Here is an 8,168-nt window from a genome sequence, read left to right on the forward strand (position 1 = left end):
TCTCCCTAAGGGAACTGATTTTCTTTGGAACAGAACTTGAAGTTCATGCCTAAGAGTACTCTTGAAAACAATGAAACTTTGGTGCTTAGCAATTAATAGGGGCAAAAACAGTAGAAGAGCTAAACTTTAACAGAGAAAATCAGAGAAGGAAACACCTTAAAAGAGTCTTGTGGTCAGAAGAAATCTCAAAACTTTGCAAAACCCTGCCCTGGAAAGGGCGTGACTTTAATTGGATTATGCTTTGGAACAATAGAGCAATCAGGTAGCAATTAGTAGAGGTTACCAGCTGAGACAGGTCAGAGGCAAACTTAGTGGGAAAGAGACAAAAACAGCACAGGTAAACATCACTATTGGTCAGGCAGACTGCACAGTCTTTGTAAGGCTATGCCCTATAGAAGTGAGATCAGAGGCTGCACACTGCTGGCAGACAGCAGTAAACTTTACTGAATTAGCCTATCCAAGTTACTAAACAAGTAAACAAGCAAACAGCAAACCCATAGTGGGGGTAGTGATTAGTATCCAGAATTGCTACGATATACTACCTAAAAGGTATAGTTTTCGACAATAATGAAAACAAAATGAGATACACAAAGAAACAGGAAAGTATGACCCATATGCAGGAATAAAAGCAGGCAATAGAAATTGCCTTTGAGAGGCCCAGATGTTTGACATAGTATATAAAACTTCAAAGTGGTCGTTACTAATATTTTCAAAGAACTAATGAAAATTATATTTAAAGAATGAGGGGACAATAATAAATCTCTCATAAAATGGAATAAATCAATAAAGAGAGAAATTAGAAAAGGAGCCAAATGGAAATTCTGGAGTTGAGAATACACAAAAATGAAAAATTCACTAGAGGCTTCATAATAAATTTGAGATGGCAGGAAAAATAAAGAATTAATAAAAATTATGCAATCTTCAGAAAAGATGCACACACACACAAAATGGATAGAAATGAACAGAGCCTCAGGGAATATAGGACACCATTAAATGCACCAACATCCATGCAATTGGAGCACTAAAAGAAAAGAAGTGAGAAAAAGGAGAAGGAACACATGTTCGAGAAAAAATTGACTTAATATTTTACAAATTTGATGAAAAACACAACCTACACACTCAAGAAGCTGGGTAAACTCCAGGGAGGAGAAATGCAGAGATTGATGCACAGATACATCATAGTCAAAATGTTGAAGCACAAAGACAAAGAGGAAATCTTGAAAACAGCAAAAGACAGACTGGACATGGTGGTTCATGGCTATAATCCCAGCACTTTGAGATGTCAAGGTGGGAGGATTGCTTGAGCCCAGAAGTTCAAGACAAGCCTGGGCATCACAGTGAGACCTCAACTCTACAAAAAAAAAAAATCAAACAATTAGCCAAGCGTGATTGTGTGTACCTGCAGTCCCTGCTACAAGGAGGCTAAGAAGGGATGATTGCTTGAGTTCAGAAGTTCAAGGCTATGGTGAACCCTGATCATGCCACTGTACTCCAGTCTGGGTAACAGAGTAAGACCCTGATTCAGGAAAAAAAGAAAGAAGAAAGAGGATGAGAGAGAGAGAGAGAGAGAGAGAGAGAAGGGGAGAATAGCAAGAGAAAATCAATTTATCATGTACAATGGAACCTCTATAACATTAACAGCTGACTTTTCCTCAGAAACAATGGAAAGCAGAAGACAATGCAATGGCATATTTAAAGTGCTGAAAGAAAACATAACAAACCTGTCAACCAAGGATTTTATATCAAGCAAAACCATATTTCAAAATGAAGGTGAAATACACTCCCAATAAACAAAAACTCAAAGAATTTGATTCTGGCAAACCTATCCCATGAGAAATATTAAAGATAGATAGAAAACAAATGATTCCTGAAAGTAGTTCAATCCACATGAAAACAAAAAGCACTGATAAAGGTAATTATAGATAAGTGTAAAAACCAAATTGATTGTGTATTTATTTGCATATCTCCTCTGAACTAATTTTAAAAGCAGTTACATGAAAGAACTTGTATATGAATTGTTTTGCCTCTATCATACAGAAAATTTAATTTGGCTGACAATAAAAATACAAGTTAAGTTGACAGCAAATATAGAGTAAGGAAATAATACCAAATACTAACTCAAATATATAAGAAGAAATGAAGAAAATCAGGAATTTTAAAAAGTTGCCAGGCTCGGTGGCTCAACCTGTAATCCTGCACTTTGGGAGGCTGAGGTGAGTGGATTGCCTGAGCCCACGGGTTCGAGACCCACCTGGGCAACTTGGCAAGACCTCATCTCTACAATAAATCAAGAAATCAGCCAGGCATGGTGGTGCATGCCTGTAATTTCAGCTACTTGGAAGGCTGAGGTGGAAGGATTGCCGGAGCCCAGTGGGTCAAGGCTGCAGTGACCGGGAGTGGCCACTGCACTCCAGTCTGGGTGACAGGGTGAGACTCCAACTCAAAAAAAAAAGTTAACAACACTCTGTAATTGTATACTTGCTCTCCTTTCTTCTCTCAGCCAATATTCAAAGACTAAAATTATATAAAGTAATAAAACAGCATTATATTTTGGGTTTGTAACATATGTAGCTGTATTATGTATTACAATAACAGCAAAAATAGAACAAGCAAAAAGAGATATATAGGAGAAAAGTTTCCATATCTCACTAGAATTGTTAGTATAAATATTAAAAAAATTCTGATAAGCTATTATGTATATTGTGAGCCATAGGGCAATCATTAAAACAAACAAAAATATAGTTAAAATCATTTACAATATTTGAATGTTATACTAGAAACTATTCACAGGAAAAGAGGAATGTAGAACAAAAAAAGCACAAGAAATAAAAAACCAAATTGCAAATGCAAATTCAACAATATCAATAAAACATTAAATGTGAATGACTAAATAACCAAATCAGAAGTCAGAGTGTCAGACTGTACTTTTTAAAGGATTAAATTACATGCTTTCTACAGGAGATAAACTTTAGATTAAAGATGTAAATAGAAAATATAAAAATGGGAAAGATATGCTATATGAACAACAACCTTAAGAGAGCTGGAGTGACTATACTAATACCAGGCAAAATAGACTTTAAAACAAAAAAAGTTACTGGAGATAGATATTTTATAATAATAAAAGAGATACTCTACCACAAAGATATAACAATCATCAATAAATATGCACCTAACAGCAGAGCTCCAAAATACATGAAGTAAAACTGGCAGAACTGAGGGATAAATAGGCAATTCAACAATAATGGTTAGAGAATCTAATACTCCATTTGCAATAATGGACACTGACTAGGTAGAAAGCCAACAAGGATATTAAAGACTTCAGACACACTATAAACCAGATAGATATAATAAACATTTATACACCACTCCACTCAACAAAAGCATAACACACATTCTGCTTAAATAAACATGGAACATTTTTCAGTATAGACCATATGCCAGGCCTTTAAATCTCAATAAATGTAAAAGGATTTAAATCATACAAAATATGTTATCCAACCACAATGGAATTAAATTAGAAGTCAGTGTAAGAAGAAAAAATGAAAAATTCTAACCATTTAGAAAGTAAAAAGTGCTTTCCTAAACAACCAATGAGTCAAAGAAAAAAAATCACCAAAACTTATGAAATGCTGCCAAAGCAGTGTTTTGAGGAAAATGTATAGCTAGAAAATCTTACATTAAAAAAGAAGATGTCAAATCAATACCCTCTCTTTCCACCTTCATTAACTGAGCAAAGAAGAGCAAACCAAACCCAAAGCAAGGAAAAAATAAAAGGTAGAATAGAAATAAATGAAATAGAGAATATAAAAGCAATAGAAAAAAATCTAAAAGTTGCTTATTTGAAAAGATTGACAAAATCAGCAAACCTTTAGCTAGACTAGTCGAGGGGGAAAAAAAGAGAGCAAATGCTATACAAAAATTAGCAATGAAAGAGTAGACATAACAACTGACCTTACAAAAATTATAAGAAAATGCAGGTAACAAATATATGCCAACAAATTAGATAACTTAGATGAAACCAGCAAGTTCTTAACAAGTCACAAACTGCCAAATCTGATACACACAAAAATAGAAAATCTGAATAGACCTATAGCATGAACAGAGATTGAATTAGTAATCTGAAGACATTCTACAAATAAAGCTCAGGCCCAGGTGGCTTCACTGGCGAATTCTACTAAACCTTTGAAGAAACATTAACACCAATATTTTACCAACTCTTTCAAGAGTATGAAGAAGAGGGCACACTTTTTAACTCAATTTGTGAGCACAGTATTACCCTGATACTGAAACCAATGCCATCACAAGAAAGCTACAGAGCAATATCTTTTATAAGAAATAGATGAAAAAATCCTCAGGAAAATACCAGCAAGCCAGATTCTAACAACATATTAAAAAGATAATGCACCATGAAGTGTGATTAATCTGAGGAGCACAAAGTTGATTGAACAACTGAAAATCTATTGTAATACATCATGTTAATAGAGTATAGGACAAAAATCACACAATCCTCTCAATAAATACAGAAAGAACATTAGCAAAATTCAACTTATTTATGATAACAATACCCATTAAAATAAGAATAAAGGGGAACATCCTCAACCTGATTTAGGGCAGGATAAAAAAGTTTAAAAAGTCAAAGTAAACATCCTACTTAAAGGTAGAAACCTCAATTCTTTTCCCTAATACTATGGGAAAAAAACCGAGTATGCTTGCTCTTACCATTTCTATTCAACCTAGGTAGTACTGGAGGTTTTAGAGGAATTAGGCAAGAAAAATGAAATAAAGTGCTTCCACATTGGCAAGGAAGAAGTAAAGTTATCTTTATTTGTGGATGACATCATTGTGTACATAGAAAATACTAGGGAATCTATCATAAAACTATTAAAACTAAGAATTTAGCAAGGTTGCAGGATACAAGATCAATAAACAAGACCAACTGCATTTTTAATGCACTACCAATGAACAACTTGAAAATGAAATTAATAAAACAATTGCATTATAATAGAATTAAAATAATAAAATGTGCCTGGAGGCTGCAGATCCCATTGTCGGCAGCCTGCTCTTCACACGGAGCCCGGCCATAGACCTCGCTGAGGCATCACTGTGGTCCAGGCAGCTACTGCGGCTGCCGCTACTGCTTCTGCCACCACTGCCACCATGGCTGGCAGCCATTCCACATCGCACCACCAGTGCCTGAGGCAAGCTGCCGCAGCCATCACCAACTCCAAGGCAGCCATTACACATCGCTCCACCTGTGCCTGAGACCAGCCACCGCCGCTGCTGCTGCTGCCACCACTGAAACAGCCATTCCACATCGGACCATCAGTGCCTGAGGTGAGCCATAGCCGCCACCACCAAGGCAGCCATTACACATGGCACAGCCCATGCCTGAGGTGATCCACGACTTCAGACCTTGAAGCCCCTGCGAGCAAGATCTGCTGAGGTCTACTACCACTGGACGTCCTGCCAGGCCGTGGGTCTCCTCCTGTGGCCTCCAGGCAACATATCTCTCCCCTTAGGGGCAGGTGAGCAACTGTGATTAAGACCACCTGGAGTGAGGGATAACACCACCTACTGGCGATTCAGGGTAACAACACTGAAAAGGGGAAAAATGGAAGCCTGACAGACACAGGTCAGATCTGAGTAGTGAACAGGGCAGTGGTGAACTGAGTGATGATCTGAACTGTCCTTCACAGCAGGCCAGGGGCAACTGATCCTAACCTTGAACAAACTTACTAGCTTGAAAAGACAGCTAGAAATCAGAGCTGAAAGGATATTTGACTTAAACAAAAAGTCTCAGAATGTGCTTGATTGGTTCTGTTAGTCTACTGACTTGATTCTATTCCTTCTGTTTTTTTTCCCCCCATTTTTCCTCCTTCTTTACCCTTCTTTTATTTTCTTCTCTCTGTAAATCATATCTTTGTATAGAGGAATAGCACACCAATAAGGAGGTTGGTAAGCTTGTATGTTAGCAAAATTTTATGTTTTAGTTTTTTTGTGTGTAGGAGTTGGTTAGTTTGTAGCTATGGTCTATTGTTTTTATATGTTTCAATTTTTGTCTCTCTCTCCATTTGTTGGTACACTTGGCTGTTTTCACCCTTACTCCTCTCTCTCTCCACCCCCCTCTTCCCCCCCCACTGCCTGCTCCATTCTCTTCCCTCTGTTAACCGCATTTTATTTCAGGGAGCAAACCTACAACCCCACTGCATGGACAGATTCGAAGGCAATGGGAAGTGGGTTTAAGATTATTCATACAACTGTCGGTGGATACCAGGATCTGCAGATAGATTCTGAATCACAGCTCCCCCCTTCAGTAAATCTCAAAACTGCAAAAAGGACCACCCACAACCTACAGTGCAACTCCAGAATTGAACAAAGTAAGAGGACATACATAAAGAAGAATAGGAGATTGAACAAACAGAAGTAAAAACAACCCCTCCACACCTGAATAACAGAATTAAAGAAGATGGTGACGTGGAGGGAAGGAAAAAGTAATGAGGGGGGAAAAACTGCACAAAGGAAGAAAAACCAAAAGAATATAGGTCTCACACAGACCCCTGGGAGATCAGACACTGGGAAAACAGATTCCGGAGCACAAACAATGAAGAGCCCCCAGAATGACTGGTCACATGCAACAAACCCAGACATCAAGACATTAATAGAGAGAATTTTAAAAATTGAGGAGAGACAAGAGGAAAACAGGAAGGAACTGATGTCAGAAATAACAGCAGTAAAGAATACTGTGATGGAAGTAAATAACAAACTAATAAACATGGAAAGGAGAATTAGCCAAGCAGAAGAAAGAATCTCAGAACTCGAAGACCAAAACACAGAACTAACCCAAACTGTCAAAAGCATAGAAAAAAAGCTCAAAAAGACAGAACAAAACCTTCAAGAGATGAATGACCACGTGAAGAGACTGAACCTAAGAGTAATTGGCCTTCCTGAGGCAGAGAGAGAAACAGAGGCCACACTGGAACAAACATTTCATGAAATCATTCAAGAAAACTTCCCTCATCTCATCAAGGAGGAAAAAATTCAAACACAAGAGATTCAGAGAACCCCGCAAGACAACAAATGAGAAGACCAACTCCCAAACATATAATCATTTGCCTAAACAAAGTAGGTATAAAAGAAAAAATCCTAAAGGCTGCAAGAGAAAAAGGTCAGACTACATACCAAGGAAGATCAATTAGAATAGCAGCAGATTTATCTACAGACACCCTCCAGGCTAGGAGAGCTTGGAGCCCTATCTTCAAAGTTTTAAAAGATAAACAATTTCAACTGAGAATAACCTACCCAGCCAAGTTAAGCTTCATCAGTGAGGGAGAATTGAAATCTTTCCCAGATATCCAATCCCTAAGAACCTATGCTACCACCAGACCACCACTGCAAGAAACACTTAAGACAGTATTGAACACAGAAGAAAAGGAAAAAACAACAATGTTCTTCACAAGAGTACAGGCAAAAGATTAAAAACACACATGATCCAACTCTAAAACCAACAGAAAGACAACACACAAACAGGAAGAACAACAACTCTGTAAGAACGTTATGATAGGGATCAACTCTCACATCTCAACAATTAGTTTGAATGTGAATGGACTAAATGCACCACTGAAAAGACATAGAATGGCAAAATTGATAAAACACCACCAGGCAACAATCTATTGCCTTCAAGCGACTCACCTCACTAGAAGGGACACTCACAGACTCAAAGTAAGAGGATGGGAAACAAATTTTCAGGCAAATGGAACACAAAAGAAAGGAGGAGTCGCAATCTTAATCTCAGACAAAATACCCTTTAAACTATCAAAAATTTAAAAAGATACAGAAGGCCACTACATAATGATAAAAGTTTCAATCCATCAACAAGAAATATCCATCCTAAACATATATGCACCGAACATAGGAGTACTAACTTTCATAAAGCAGCTCCTAGGTAAACTAAAAAAAAAGGTATCGACTCCAATACCATCATACCTGGGGACTTTAATACCCCACTCACAACCCTAGATAGATCATCAGGCCAAAAAAATCAGCAATGAAATCTGAAACCTCAATGTGACTCTTGATCAAATGGACTTAATTGATACCTACAGAACCCTCCATTCAAAGACCACAGAATACACATTCCACTCATCACCACATGGAACGTACTCTAAGAT

Source organism: Carlito syrichta, unplaced genomic scaffold (assembly GCF_000164805.1).
Source record: "Carlito syrichta isolate Samal-C Ts95f unplaced genomic scaffold, Tarsius_syrichta-2.0.1 Scaffold315115, whole genome shotgun sequence".
Taxonomy (NCBI): Eukaryota; Metazoa; Chordata; class Mammalia; order Primates; family Tarsiidae; genus Carlito; species Carlito syrichta.